This window comes from Aquarana catesbeiana, linkage group LG02 (genome assembly GCF_042186555.1).
Source record: "Aquarana catesbeiana isolate 2022-GZ linkage group LG02, ASM4218655v1, whole genome shotgun sequence".
Lineage (NCBI taxonomy): Eukaryota > Metazoa > Chordata > Amphibia > Anura > Ranidae > Aquarana > Aquarana catesbeiana.
The window spans coordinates 134,274,379-134,289,056 of record NC_133325.1 but is presented as its reverse complement, the minus strand read 5'-3'; positions in this window follow the sequence as shown (position 1 = coordinate 134,289,056).

Genomic DNA, 14,678 nt, shown 5'->3' with positions numbered 1-14,678 from the left:
GGAGATGGTCACAAACTGCGGACATGGCACAGGAGATGGTCAGACACTGGGGACATGGCACAGGAGATGGTCAGACACTGGGGACAATAATGCAGAGTTGTGGTGTGATGAAGGCACACAGAAGACAATTCTATGTTATGGAATTGTGTCACAGCGCCCCCCCCTCCCCCTCTGTACTTACATGCTGCTCTGCCGGTGGCAGCCTGTAATGAGCAGGGCGATCTGCCTGCTCACCATCTCCCCCCGATCTGCAATCGTGCGGCCGGTGTTCCGCCGGTTGTCACATCTCAGGTCAGCAGTGAATTCTCCCGGGAGAGCGCTCCGTGCATAAAGCTGTTATTAGTGTGTGTATATTCCGGTCATGTGACTCTCAGCCGCGCCTCCCTCCTCTCACATCTCTCCTGATGTCAGCCCCGCCTGCCTCTTCTAACCTGATAGCTCCAGTCAGTGGGCGGAGCTGACATCAGGAGAGACTGAGAGGAGGGAGGCGCGGCTGAGTCACATGACCGGAATATACACACATTAATAACAGCTTTATGCACGGAGCGCTCTCCCGGGAGGGCCAGAAATCGATTTTTCGGGTCGCATGCATCGATGCCGCATCGGGGACACCCGAATCGCGATGCATCGACGCTGCGATTAATTTCAGCAGCCCTACTTGAGGATAGACCACTGGCCAAAACTTGCTCAATATGCAATCCAGCTACTGGCCTGTCCTGCATCCAGCGTGCTTTTTGAATGCACATTTAGTGCTGCTGGAGGGTTTGTAATGGATCAATGAGTGTGCCTGTCCACAGACTCTGTTGATAGGCTCACATTTATAAAAATGAATCAATCCTGGATCAGCAGCTATCAAGCACCTGATGCTGATGTAACTGATTGAATTTGCTATGGATCTGGGATCCCTAGAAGAGTGCCTATGCTGCCTATCCTATTCCTCCTCAATCATGGTGATGCTAGCTTGCATCAAAATATTTGGTTTAGGGTACCACCACTACCCAAGGCCCAGATTTTCTGCTTCTGTTTAACAGGGGCATGTAATTACAATTTTTGATATAGTATTTAACAGCAGGGACCGTTCCTGCGCCAACAAGAGTAACTGTGAGGGGTTACAGTGTTGTGGCACCACCACCCAAGGCCAAATTTTTCTGCCTGTTTAACAGGGGCATGTAATTACAATTTTTGAAATAATATTTAACAGCAGGGACCATTCCTGCACCCAACAAGAGTAACTGTGAGGGGTAACAGTGTTCTGGCACCACCAACACCTAAGGCCCAATATAGCGTAGTCCGTATAATATATATATTGCAATTCAGAGTATATAGTGCCTGGGGGACCCCCACAACATTTTTTTGTTTAATTTTGGCCCGGGTTCCCAATAATATCCATACCAGGCCTGAAGGGCCTGGTACGGATTTTGGGGGGACCCCCCATGCCATTTTTTTTATTTTGGTGCGGGGTTCCCCTTATTATCCATTTCCATTTCAGGCCTGAAGGGCCTGGTAATGGACTGGAGGGGGGGGATTCACGCCATTTTTTTCAGTAATGTTTTATGTATATTGCCAGGATCCGACAATACATTACAGCCGCAAGCAATTTTGTATTAAATGTTTTCCTTTAGAAATGTCATTTTGCTACGGGACTGTTATGAACATGGGAAAGATGCGCTACTTTACAGGCAGACTAAGGGGACCCCCAGGTGCGATATTTAAAGGAATATTTAATTTTTATTGTTTCACCTAAGCATTAGGTGATGCAGTTTTAAAAACTTTTTTGCATTGATACATGTTCATTGGGGCAGGACCCGGGTCCCCATACATTTTTTATGGCAATAACTTGCATATAAGCCTTTAAAATGAGCACTTTTGACTTTTCATGTTTGTGTCCCATAGATTTTAACGATGTTCGCACAAATTCTTTGCCTGTTCGCATGTTCTGCTGCAAACCAAACCGGGGGTGTTCGGCTCATCCCTATTCCCTACTGTCAGCCATTTGTGTAGTGGAGTCTGCCCACCAACATGCTCAATATGCCGTCAAACTGTCAGTCAGTATAGCCTCAGTAGTGTGGAAGCTACAGTCAACACGTTTCCCCCACTGTAAATAACCGCAGGCTTCCTCAGGACCAGGAGGTGGGGGCGATCTATGCATCTACATTTGTAGGCTTTCCATTTGTAGTACCCTTGTCTTAGCGGTAGATGGCACCATCTCAGGTTAACCCACAGACTTATCATATCAATACATACAAAGCTCAAAGGAGAGAGGTGGGCAGCACAGACATTGAGATCACTAGATCAATAATCAAAGGTTGATCAAGATTAACATAAATCATCAATACAACCCACACCATCAACAATAAAAGTGAATAGAGGGCTAAGATGATTAACTGACAAAAGGAGATGAATTGGTAATGCTATCAGAAATAGGAAAAGTAAAATTGCTGCATTGCTTGAAAAATCAGTAGCTTAGTTTCAGTTAAAACAGTTACAATATTAGAAAACACAACATTGCTTTTCAGCACCAAAAGGCTGTGTCTGCATAGTGTGAAACTTTGGTCATCAAAAGCAGCTTAAAGAGGAATTCCAGGTATGGATATTTTATACATAGTTACATTAGTCCAGCTTGGACCAGTGTAACTATGCATATATCATACATGAGCTCCAATTGATTCCACATTCTGTGCTGAGTGGCTGCCCTGCTGCATTTCAAACACAGAAGGTCGGCCACTCACACAGGTGCTATTCAGAGAATGTTTTGCATTTGTGCTGTCACTGCCCCGCCTCAAAACTTCCTCCAATCAGAGAACACATTGCATTCATTAAGAGAATGCAGAGGATTAATTAAATGACACCTGTGCCGTGCAACTATTTTTTTTTTCAGAATGCAGAAGTGGAGATCACTGGGGTAGCAGTGTTCGCTTCACTGATTTCTAGCTTCCAAGGGCATCGGCCAGGTATTGTATAAACATAGTTACGTTGGTCCAAGCTTGACCAATGTAACTACACTATATTACCAAAAGTATTGGGACGCCTGCCTTTACACGCACATGCACTTTAATGGAATCCAAGTCTTAGTCCGTAGGGTTCAATATTGAGTTGGCCCACCCTTTGCAGCTATAACAGCTTTAATTCTTCTGGGAAGGCTGTCCACAAGGTTTAGGAGTATGTCTATGGGAATGTTTGACCATTCTACCAGAAGTGCATTTTTTAGGTCAGGCACTGATGTGGACGAGAAGGTCTGGTTCACAGTCTCTGCTCTATTCAATCCCAAAGGTGTTCTGTCAGGGTTGAGGTCAGGACTGTCAAGTTCCTTCACCCCAAACTCGCTTTTCAATGTCTTTATGGACCTTGCTTTGTGCACTGGTGCGCAGTCATGTTGGAACAGGAAGGGGGCCTCCCCAAACTGTTCCCACAAAGTTGGAAGGATGAAATTGTCCAAAATGTCTCAGTATGCTGACGCCTGAAGAGTTCCCTTCACTGGAATTAAGGGGCCAAGCCCAACCCCTGAAAAACAATCCCACACAATAATCTCCCCTCCAACAAATGATTTGGACCAGTGCACAAAACAAGGTCCATAAAGACATGGATGAGAGAGTTTAGGGGTGGAGAAACTTAACTGGCCTGCACAGAGTCCAGATGTCATGAAAGACGTTCTGTTAGTTCAGCCGTCGGCGGAAGATCGGGTACCAGAACTACTGTCAGTAGAGCCAGAGGACGCTTTCGGAGGCGCCTTGGCGCGAACGGACGCATGCGGGTGCACGCTAATACGAGCGGGTGTACGCGGGTACACGATGATACGAACGGGCACGTACGATCAGTACTCGGGCGTGCACGTGTGCACGCGGCGGTGCGCAGACGTGCAGTGTGACAGCTTTTGGCGCCATTAGGCCTATTTAAGGGTGCCTGTCAGCATGCTTCCTTGCTGTCCGGTCTACAGCGTTCCCTGTGACCCTAAGCTTTCCAGTATACCTGTTTACCTGATTCCTGTTACCCGGCTTGTTCCTGAATTCTCCTGTTTGCTGCCAGTCCCCAACCTCGGCTTGTCTGACGATTCTACTGCCTCATTTTTCAGTTATTACTTGCCTGTCTGTTGCCGACCCGGTCCGTGCCCTGACTACTCTCCTGATTACGTTTTGTACCTGCTCTGCTTGTCTGTGTTTGACCCGGCCTGTCTGACTTTGCTAGTGCTTCCAGTGGTACTACAGAACACCTCCCTGCTACCTGCTTGTTCGTGGTTTTCTGCTAGCTACAGTGCTGCTCCATCCAGTCAACAGTTCCAGTGTTCTTGCCAAGAGTTCCGGTCCATCTACCAATTGTTCCAGTGCTCCAGTTGTACTACAGAACACCTCCCTGTTGCCTGTTGTTCTTGAGTTCCTGCCAGTGGATCTAGTGTTCCTGTCAGTCCTCCTGCTGCTGCACCAGAGGTCCGGATCAACTCTACACCTGCCACTTGCCAAGCACTTGTGGCCCCCTGCGCTCTTGAGTCCCTGTCTTCTCTATCAGGGGCTCTCGAACCAGAGGCACACGAGAGGCTACTCCTTGCATTCTGGGCTCCACCACCAGGTACGTGACACCAGAGCTCAACCCCAACAGAACACTTTTGGGATTAATTAGAGCAGAGACTGTGAACCAGACCTTCTCGTCCACATCAGTGCCTAACCTCACAAATGTGCTTATGGAAGAATGGTCAAACATTCCCATAGACACACTCCTAAACCTTGTGGACAGCCTTCCCAGAAGAGTTGAAGCTGTTATAGCTGTTAAAGGTGGGCCACCTCAATGTTGAACCCTACGGACTAAAACTGGGATGCCATTAAAGTTCATGTGCATGTAAAGGCAGGCGTCCCAACACTTTTGGTAATAGAATAATTAGGGCTGTGGAAATTAAAGATTAATTCCTCGATTAATCGATTACTTTTTTTGATCAATCAAAATTCTTTTGATCGGTACTCACCTCTCTCCGTGGCATCACGGACATCGACGTCGCCGGACTCCTCGCCCCTTCCCTTCGTTAGCAGGCGGAGGCATTTGGGGAAGGGGGGAGGAGTCCGGTGACATCAAAGTTCTGATTGAACGTAACGTGTACAGGGGAGGAGCTATGCATGACGTCACCTGCTGCTGCCCTACGGAACTAACACGATTGTTGGCTTTACATGCTCTGTTTTGATCATTCTTATGTGAGTAGTTTGTGTTTGAACACAAAAATTAAATCTTATACTTAAGCGGTGGGATCTTTTCTTTCTACCTATGACCTGGTGTAATTGCTGAGATCTAAGGAGACGTGAGAGAAGTTTATGGTCCGTGTTAACCCTTTTGATACCTGCTTGCATGACCATCTGTTTGCACAGTGGTCCATGTCATAAGGTACGCTACTGTGGAAAAAAAAAATGACTTATGTCAGTGCTACAGTTTGAATTTAAAACGTATTTATGTGAACTGTGAAGTTAAGTCATGGATTGTGGAAATTAACTAGTGTCGGGTGATTGTATATAGTGTATACCACATTTACCACTAACTAATGCAGAGTTGCAATGCAAGGAGATCAGCTAAAAGTAGTTGGATCTGTATGTGCGTTATAATTAATCGAAATTAGTCAATTAATCGATTTTTTAAAAAATCGATTAATCGAACACAAACATTTTAATCAGTAACAGCCCTAATAATAATGTATAAAATATCCGTACCCGGAATTCATCTTTAAACTTGTATTTTAGTGTTCCTGACTTTAGTTTATCCATAACCATTAATTTAACCCTAATATTTAAAGCCCAACTCCAAGTTAATTTTTTGTTATACAAAAAGGTGCCCCAGTAGCCTAAGGCCCTGTGTCGATGGACTTTGGGCTTGTGTCAGTGACATCATTTTGTCATCAGTTTGCAGCTTTATCATGAGGGTGACACCATACATGCGAGAAATTACTCCAAACCTACGGCCGGCAATTCCCTTCTGCATTATAGTAGTTGTCACCACCACCAGTGGAAAAATAATATTCCTAGAGGACAGTTCTGTTGCCTGAAACGTAATTGCACCAACCATCTAGATTACGTTAAAGAAAGCCATGTGCTTAGTGCCAAATTGAGAGACGAGGGATATCCCGAATCTCTCATCCAAAATGCATATAGGCACTACCTAGCATATACTCCCATACAGGCCAAAAGACAAGCAGCCACCAATCAGTCGGTCCGTTTCATCACCAGGTTTCACCGGGATCATAAGAGAATGGAAACTATCCTCAGGAGGCATTGGCCAATACTTCTGGAGGATCCCCATCTTAAGGCCTCATTGCCCAAATTTCCAACTGTTACCTATAGAAGAGCACTGAATGTCAAAAATAAAGTTGCTCCCAGCAAACTTAAACCTCTACTTTTACCGCCCAGCCCACGCCTATGCCTACTCCCACTACATGGTATGTTTCTGTGCAGAAAAGCTCTGTGCAAAACCTGCGAATTTGTGGAGCATGGCCAGAAACAATTTTCCACGAAAGGCAAGACGTACGATATCAGTGAGTTTTACAATTGCTCATCCGATTTCGTGGTCTATTGCTTATATTGTCCCTGTCAACTATTATATGTACTCTGCTGAGGGTAGTGTGTGTACTCATATATACTTTTATATAATATATTTCTTTATTGGTCTTTTGAAAAAAACAAGCACAACAATTCATAAGAATTATTCATTACCATTTTTCTAGGTTTAATTTTGAACATAGGATGTCCTCAGTCCTCCAACAGTAAATGCATCATCAGCCAGCCCACTAAGGAGGCATCACCTTGACAGCCTGAATTTACTGTGTAACAATGCATAGAGTGGTGCTGATGTCTCTCTGCATCATTAGCCACATGCCGATCAGCGCACAACGATATACATCGGCACAATGGCACGGCTGGGCAAATGGGCGTACAAGTACGTCCCCTTTAAGAAGAGGCATTGTGGGCGCAAGCTCGCACCACGTGTTCCATTACTGTGCCCGTGGGTCCTGCGGACTCGATGTCCTCCGGGTGCCCGCGATCGTGTCACATAGTGGAAGAACGGGGAGATGCCTTTGTAAACAAGGTATTTCCCCGTTCTGCCTAGTGACATGACAGAGATCCACTGCTCCCTGTCATCGGGAGCAGTGATCTCTGTCATGTGAGTGATAACCCATCCCCCCACAATTAGAATCACTCCCTAGGACACACTTAACCCCTTGATCACCTCCTAGTGTTTAACCCCTTCCCTGCCAGTGTCATTTACACAGTAATCAGTGCATTTTTATAGCACTGATAGCTGTATAAATGACAATGGTCCCAAAATAGTGTCAAAAGTGTCTGATGTGTTTGCCATAATGTCGCCATCGCGATAAAAATTGCAGATCATCGCCATTACTAATAAAAAAAATTAATAATAAAAATGCCATAAATCTATCCCCATATTTCGTAGACGCTATAACTTTTGCGCAAACCAATCAATATACGCTTATTGTGATTTTTTTTTTACCAAAAAAGAAGAAGAATACATATCGGCCTAAACTGAGAAAGAAATTAGTTTTTTTATATATTTTTGGGGGATATTTATTATAACAAAAAGTAAAAAATATTGCTTTTTTTTTTTCAAAATTGTCACTCTTTTTTTGTTTATAGCGCAAAAAATAAAAACCGCAGAGGTGGTCAAATACCACCAAAAGAAAACTCTAATTGTGGGGAAAAGGGGACATCAATTTTGTTTGGTTGCAACGTCACACGACCGCGCAATTGTCAGTTAAAGCGACGCAGTGCCGATTCGCAAAAAGTGCTCTGGTCAGGAAGGGGGTAAATCCTTCCGGGGCTGAAGTGGTTAAAGGAGAAGTCCAGCCTGAGCTTTTTAGGCTGGGCTTCTCCTATGGGTCACAGGAGTGCAACCGGTTTTGCACTCCTGTGACCCGTTTTCAGCGGTGAGCAGTCTGAAGCCCGGTCTCGACCTCACTGCCATCAGTCGAGGAAGCGCATCATCCCGACTTCCCAAATCTGGATCCGCCAGCTGCCTTGATACGCTGAGATGGCTGCTCCCCACCCCTCCACAGCTCATCGCTCCAATGAGCGTGGAGAAGCAGACCAGAAGCGATGCTGACTGACAGTCAGCATCGCTCTGCTCGGGGAGGTGAAAGAACCGAGCCATCGACAGTGTTTGGTGGCTCGGTTCTCAGTGCAAAGACGCCAGGGGACAACTGCAGCATCGGTCTGATGCTCCATCCACTGAGGTAAGTATGATTACCAAAAAAAAAGGAACCATACTTCTCTTTTAAGGACTGTCCTCCACCAAGGGAAGATTGGAACTAGGGATGGGCCGAACACCCCCCCATTCGGTTCGCACCAGAACATGCGAACAGGCAAAAAATTTGTTTGAACACGCGAACACCGTTAAAGTCTATGGGACACGAACATGGAAAATCAAAAGTGCTAATTTTAAAGGCTTATATGCATGGTATTGTCTTAAAAAGTGTTTGGGGACCCGGGTCCTGCCCCAGGGGACATGTATCAATGCAAAAAAAGTTTTAAAAACAGACGTTTTTTCGGGAGCAGTGATTTTATTAATGCTTAAAGTGAAACAATAAAAGTGTAATATTGCTTTAAATTTCGTACCTGGGGGGTGTCTATAGTATGTCTGTAAAATGGTGCATGTTTCCCATGTTTAGAACAGTCTGACAGCAAAATTACATTTCTAAAGGAAAAAAGGTCATTTAAAAGTACTCTAGCGGCTATAATGAATTGTCGGTCCGGCAATACACAGAAGAGTTCATTGCTAAAAATGGCTTGGGATTCCCCTACAGGGGAACCCCGAACCAAAATTTAAAAAAAAATGCGTGGGGGTCCCCCCAAATTCCATACCAGGCCCTTCAGGTCTGGTATGGATATTAAGGGGAACCCGTGCCAAAATTTTAAAAAAAAATGGCATGGGTGTCCCCCTCAAAATCTATACCAGACCCTTCAGGTCTAGTATGGATTTTAAGGGGAACCCCGCGCCAAAATTAAAAAAAAAAATGGTGTGGGGTCCCCCAAAAATCCATACCATACCCTTATCCGTGCACGCAACCTGGCAGGCCGCAGGAAAAGAGGGGGGACGAGACAGCTCCCCCCCAAACCATACCAGGCCCTCAACATTGGGAGGGTGCTTTGGGGTAGCCACCCAAAGCACCATGTCCCCATGTTGATGGGGAGAAGGGCCTCATGCAAACAACCCTTGCCCGGTGGTTGTGGGGGTCTGCGGGCGGGGGGCTTATCAGAATCTGGAAGCCTACTTAAACAAGGGGACCCCCAGATCCCGGCCCCCCTTGTGTGAATTGGTAATGGGGTACAAATGTACCCCTACCATTTCACAAAAAAAAGTGTCAAAAATGTTAAAAAAAGACAATAGATGGTTTTTGACAATTTCTTTATTAATGTCTTCTTCTTTCCCCGCTTCTTCTTCCATCTTCTTCTGGTCTTCCTTCTGTGTTCTTCTTCTGCCTCCATCTTGTTCCTACCCCGCTTCTTCCTCTATCTTACTCCGCTTCTTCCTCCGGTCTTCTCGTCCGGCATCTTCCTCCGGCTTCATCTTCTCCGCTTCGTCCTCTGGACGATCCGCCTCAATGGGATTTTCCCGCTGTGTGACGCTTCTGTTCAGGTGACAACACTTATATAATGGAGGGCGGGGCCTACTGGTGACCTCGTCCCCCTCTCTGATACACGGGGCCTTCCCTATGGCTTTCCCTGTGTTGTCAGAGGGTGGCGGGGTCACCCGTTTATGTAAAGGGTGACCCTGCCCCCTCTGACACCACAGGGAAAGCCATAGGGACGGGCTTACATAAATGGGCTCACCCGTTTACGTAAACGGGTGACCCTCCCCCCTCTGACACCACGGGGAAAGCCACAGGGAAGTCCCCGTGCGTCGGAGGGGGGCGGGGTCACCGGGTGGCCCCGTCCTCCGTTATATAAGAGCTGTCACCTGAACAGAAGCGTCACACAGCTGGAGACTCCCATTCAGGTGCATCGGAGGACGAAGCGGAGAAGAAGAAGCCGGAGGAAGATGCCAGACGAGAAGACCAGAGGAAGAAGCAGAGGAAGATAGAGTAAGAAGCAGGGGAAGAACAAGATGGAGGAAGAAGAAGAACACCAAAGGAAGACCAGAAGAAGATGGAAGAAGAAGCGGGGAAAGAAGAAGACATTAACCACTTGAGCCCCGGACCATTATGCTGCCTAAGGACCAGAGGTCTTTTTCCAATTTGGCACTGCGTCGCTTTAACTGCTAATTGCGCGGTCATGCAATGCTGTACCCAAACGAAATTTGCGTCCTTTTCTTCCCACAAATAGAGCTTTCTTTTGATGGTATTTGATCACCTCTGCAGTTTTTATTTTTTGCGCTATAAACGGAAAAAGACCGAAAATTTTGAAAAAAAATGATATTTTCTACTTTTTGTTATAAAAAAAATCCAATAAACTAAATTTTAGTCATACATTTAGGCCAAAATGTATTCGGCCACATGTCTTTGGTAAAAAAAATGTCAATAAGCATATATTTATTGGTTTGCGCAAAAGTTATAGCGTCTACAAACTAGGGTACATTTTCTGTTATTTACACAGCTTTTAGTTTATGACTGCCTATGTCATTTCTTGAGGTGCTAAAATGGCAGGGCAGTACAAAACCCCCCCAAATGACCCCATTTTGGAAAGTAGACACCCCAAGGAAATTGCTGAGAGGCATGTTGAACCCATTGAATATTTATTTTTTTTGTCCCAAGTGATTGAATAATGACAAAAAAAAATAAATAAATATTTACAAAAAGTTGTCACTAAATGATATATTGCTCACACAGGCCATGGGCTTATGTGGAATTGCACCCCAAAATACATTCAGCTGCTTCTCCTGAGTATGGGGATACCACATGTGTGGGACTTTTTGGGAGCTTAGCCGCGTACGGGGCCCGAAAACCAAGCACCGCCTTCAGGATTTCTAAGGGTGTAAATTTTTGATTTCACTCTTCACTGCCTATCACAGTTTCGGAGGCCATGGAATGCCCAGGTGGCACAAAACCCCCCCAAATGACCCCATTTTGGAAAGAAGACACCCCAAGCTATTTGCTGAGAGGCATATTGAGTCCATGGAATATTTTATATTTTGACACAAGTTGTGGGAAAGTGACACTTTTTTTTTTTTTTTTTTTTTTTTTTTGCACAAAGTTGTCACTAAATGATATATTGCTCACACAGGCCATGGGCATATGTGGAATTGCACCCCAAAATACATTTAGCTGCTTCTCCTGAGTATGGGGATACCACATGTGTGGGACTTTTTGGGAGCCTAGCCGCGTACGGGGCCCCGAAAACCAAGCACCGCCTTCAGGATTTCTAAGGGTGAAAATTTTTGATTTCACTCTTCACTGCCTATCACAGTTTCGGAGGCCATGGAATGCCCAGGTGGCACAAACCCCCCCCAAATGACCCCATTTTGGAAAGTAGACACCCCAAGCTATTTGCTGAGAGGCATGGTGAGTATTTTGCAGCTCTCATTTGTTTTTGAAAATGAAGAAAGACAAGAAAAAACTTTTTTTTTTTCTTTTTTCAATTTTCAAAACTTTGTGACAAAAAGTGAGGTCTGCAAAATACTCACTATACCTCTCAGCAAATAGCTTGGGGTGTCTACTTTCCAAAATGGGGTCATTTGGGGGGGTTTTGTGCCACCTGGGCTTTCCATGGCCTCCGAAACTGTGATAGGCAGTGAAGAGTGAAATCAAAAATTCACGCCCTTAGAAAGCCTGAAGGCGGTGCTTGGGTTTCGGGGTCCCGTACGCGGCTAGGCTCCCAAAAAGTCTCACACATGTGGTATCCCCGTACTCAGGAGAAGCAGCAGAATATATTTTGGGGTGTAATTTCACATATTCCCATGGCATGTTTGAGCAATATATCATTTAGTGACAACTTTGTGCAAAAAAAAAAAAAAAATTTGTCTCTTTCCCGCAACTTGTGTCGCAATATAAAATATTCCATGGACTCGACATGCCTCTCAGCAAATAGCTTGGGGTGTCTACTTTCCAAAACGGGGTCATTTGGGGGGTTTTGAACTGTCCTGGCATTTTATGCACAACATTTAGAAGCTTATGTCACACATCACCAACTCTTCTAACCACTTGAAGACAAAGCCCTTTCTGACACTTTTTGTTTACATGAAAAAGTTATTTTTTTTTGCAAAAAAATTACTTTGAACCCCCAAACATTATATATTTTTTTAAAGCAAATGCCCTACAGATTAAAATGGTGGGTGTTTCATTTTTTTTTTTTCACACAGTATTTGCGCAGCGATTTTTCAAACGCATTTTTTGGGGAAAAAACACACTTTTTTAAATTTTAATGCACTAAAACACACTATATTGCCCAAATGTTTGATGAAATAAAAAAGATGATCTTAGGCCGAGTACATGGATACCAAACATGACATGCTTTAAAATTGTGCACAAACGTGCAGTGGCAACAAAATAAATACATTTTTAAAAGCCTTTAAAAGCCTTTACAGGTTACCACTTTAGATTTACAGAGGAGGTCTACTGCAAAAATTACTGCCCTCGATCTGACCTTCGCGGCGATACCTCACATGCATGGTGCAATTGCTGTTTACGTTTGACGACAGACCGCCGCTTGCGTTCGCCTTAGCGCGAGAGCAGGGGGCGACAGGGGTGCTTTTTTTTTTTTTTTTTTTTTTTTTCTTTATTATTTTTTTGCTTTTTTATCTTATTTTTAAACTGTTCCTTTCATTTTTTTTTTTAATCATTTTTATTGTTATCTCGGGGAATGTAAATATCCCCTATGATAGCAATAGGTAGTGACAGGTACTCTTTTTTGAAAAAATTGGGGTCTATTAGACCCTAGATCTCTCCTCTGCCCTCAAAGCATCTGATGACACCAAGATCGGTGTGATAAAATGCTTCCCCAATTTCCCAATGGCGCTATTTACATCTGGCGAAATCTAAGTCATAAAATGCTCGTAGCTTCCGGTTTCTTAGGCCATAGAGATGTTTGGAGCCACTCTGGTCTCTGATCAGCTCTATGGTCAGCTGGCTGAATCACCGGCTGCATTCTCAGGTTCCCTGTTGAGACAGGAGAGCCAGAGAAAAACACGGAAGACGGTGGGGGGGGGCATTCCCTCCCACGGCTTGTAAAAGCAGTCTAGAGGCTAATTAGCCGCTAGGATTGCTTTTACATGAAAGCCGACCGCTGGCTGAAAAGAATGATACCAAGATGATACCTAAAGCTGCAGGCATCATTCTGGTATAACCATTCAAAGTCGTGAATGGCGTACCTGAAGACAAAAAAATGGTTAACAATAAAGCACAGTAAACGGTAAAGTATAAAAAATTGCATACCTAAAAAGCAAACATGATAAAACATAATAACAATAAAACATTGCAGAATAGAATACAGTAAAAAAGAGCAGAACAATAGAGAGAGAGAATAGAGAGAGAGAGAGAGAGAGAACAATAAAAGACAACTATTTTTTTTTTATTTTATATATTTTTTTTTTTTTTTACACTTTTTTTGTAACTAACTTTTATAACGGTAACCGGTTCCAGGTTCGGGTCTCTCAAAATGCGATGGCATCTTGGGAGACCCTGTGAAAGTGTGCCTAGTCTGTGCAATGCTGTACCCTACGCTAATACTCAACTAATGAATGGTAGCGTTCAAAACATTCACCAATGCAAAGACCAGGATTGTCAGGACAGGAGGGACAATAATAGCAGGTGTCACGCCTATATCCGCGCTTGCTGCAGACACGACATCTTTTTTGGGGGTTCGTTGGGTATGGGTACTCGGGAGGACATAAAGAAAATGGCTCTCATGCAGCCGACTGCATTTGGTTGGGGATGTGAATGGGGGGAGTACGGGTGCTGCAGAAGTGGTGGGTTCCCAATTAGGATTGGCGAATGCAGCAGGAAGGGCATTATGGGCATGACGGGCCTGTGTTTGTCTTTTTGGTGGCAGCGGGACACTACTTGTGCTTGCCACCTCACCAGCTTGAACTGCATTTATGGGACTCGCCACGTCACCAAGTGTTACTGCAGTGCTGGTTTGACTACGACCGGGGTGTACTAGGCCGCTGGCGCTTGCCAGTTCAATAAAAAGCTACCAAAAAAACTGTTAGCAATCGCAGGGATCAGGCCTGACTCTGCGAACACTGCAGTTATGCGTTTAGTGTTTTGTAAGTGACAGTGATTGATCGATACTGCACTTGGGTGGGCTGAGCCGGGCGGAGGGGCAAAATGCAGGTGCTAGCAGGTATCTGGGCTGATCCCGCTAACACTGCGTTTTTGGGAACCCTAAACTGCTGGGGACGCTAGTATAGATCTGATCGGATCAGATATTGATCCGTTCAGATACTATACCACTAAGGGAGGTGTACGGTGCGTGCGTGGGTGTTAGCGGTACTGGCGCTAATCTGACGCTGCTTGGGGCTGGTGCTTGCCAGTTCACCAAAATACTACCAAAAAAACTGTTAGCGATCGCAGGGATCAGGCCTGACTCTGCGAACGCTGCAGTTATGCATTTAGTGTTTTGTAAGTGTCAGTGATCGATCGATACTGCACTTGGGTGGGCTGGGCTGGGCCGGGCGGAGGGGCAAAACGCAGGTGCTAGCAGGTATCTGGGCTGATCCCGCTAACACTGCGTTTTTGGGAACCCTAAACTGCTGGGGACGCTAGT